The sequence below is a fragment of the Trypanosoma cruzi genome, genomic scaffold, assembly GCF_000209065.1.
Source record: "Trypanosoma cruzi strain CL Brener 1047053517169 genomic scaffold, whole genome shotgun sequence".
In the NCBI taxonomy this organism is placed as follows: domain Eukaryota; phylum Euglenozoa; class Kinetoplastea; order Trypanosomatida; family Trypanosomatidae; genus Trypanosoma; species Trypanosoma cruzi.
Genome location: NW_001849441.1, coordinates 62098 through 63673, shown reverse-complemented (window position 1 = coordinate 63673; position 1576 = coordinate 62098). Strand labels below are relative to the sequence as shown.

Here is a 1576-nt window from a genome sequence, read left to right as displayed (position 1 = left end):
AATACGGGCGCGTTGACTTTCTGTAACGGGATAGCGTGTTCATCTTGTGGAGAGGCCGGACGCGTCCTTGTCGCGTGTCTCGTTATTGTAGCAGCATGATTGTGATAAAAATAGTGGAAAAACGCTCCTCTGCTTTCAGCCAGGGTTCCTGTCCTTCCGCGGTTTCTCCCTTCACATCAATGCGACCAGCGACGACACCTGGGTCAGCATTGTGGTGTAATTCCACAAATATCGAACAGTATTATGGGGAAGAGCGAACGGATTGACGTGCTTCGCCGACTGCGAGATCACGTGTGGGTCAAAATTGTACGCCTCCACGATTTGAGCAGCGCACCTCAACGCACCGCGTTTTATGGAATGCGCCGTGGCATTCCAAGGAGCCAAAGCTTGCTCCAAGTGGGCGGCCGTAAGATTCGTGAGCTTGCTGTTTTCTTGAAGCGTCCTGCGTAGCTTTATAGAGTCAAAGGCATCCTGCCCTCGTATCCTCAAGAACCGCGGGGCGCGGTGGGGATCCGCTTTCGCCGTCTTCGGCGCCACGGACAAATCCAAAATTAAGGTCCCGTCCGGCTCCAGTGTAAAATTGTTGGGTGTCAAGGATGCAATCTCAAACAAACGACTCGCCGTTATCCACGCAAGTCGTAAGACAACACGTTCCCCCCAATCGGTCCGGCCGCGGATAAATTGATCCACCGCCTTCCTCTGTCAAAGGGCGCGCCTGCTTCGTCTCCCATCGCGCCGCAATTTTTTGCAACCCCAAAATCATCATGCCCAGCGGGGTTCGATTCATTCCCAACATAGACCGCAGCATCCTGGCGTACTGTAGTCGAGTCCATGGCGCCACATCTGATATTGCCATCAAAAGGCCGCGCAGCTCTCCGCGTTGGTCGGCAGTTCGTGCGTGCGGCGAAAGGTTGTGAATTGCCCAGCAAGGGACATTCTCTGCTCCCACGTTGACGGCGCCCACATCTCTCGGGCCACCTCGTTCGCTCTCCTCATATAACTGGCCCAAAACGGGGACATCGCTGCTTCGTCGTGCCACAGTCGAGCGTCGTTTACGGATAAGCTCCATTGCCCTTCCCGACGATTGCGTCGGGCAATTTGAAAGATCGGATGGAGCGTCGGCGGCGCGGTGCGACGTCCGTGCGTAATAGCCGGAGGTGGCGGATTGTATGGGGCTTCACTAATTTTAGAATAAACACTTGAATCTTGTAAGAATTTGTGAACAGCCCCTCGCAGTTCCTTAAGACGCTCCGCGTTTAAATGAGAAGGATCACCCGGCATCTTGACCTTATATATACTTAACACGAGAAAACAAGATTTAAAAAAAAAAAAAAAAAAACGGTAACGCATTACTATTGTTAAAAAAGAAGTAAGAAAGCGCATAAAAGTCAGGCTATCAATGACAAAACGTGTTTACCATGCCGTTAGACCTCTTGGTGCTAAAACTATTTCCCGGCAAGACGCGGCTGGTCCGGGCCGTGGTCAATGCTGTCAGCCCTGTCCCAAGAACAACAACAACAATGACCCGTGAGGAAAACAGTGCTGACTCTTGGTTTCCCCTGAAAATACGGGGTAA

The 1576-nt window shown here is 52.0% G+C and overlaps 3 annotated features.

The window, feature by feature from the left end:
* Positions 1-1180: a mobile genetic element.
* Positions 1-1576: a sequence feature (areas not merged during assembly with more than two copies in the genome that could not be assigned to a particular haplotype).
* Positions 1317-1339: a sequence feature (AT_rich).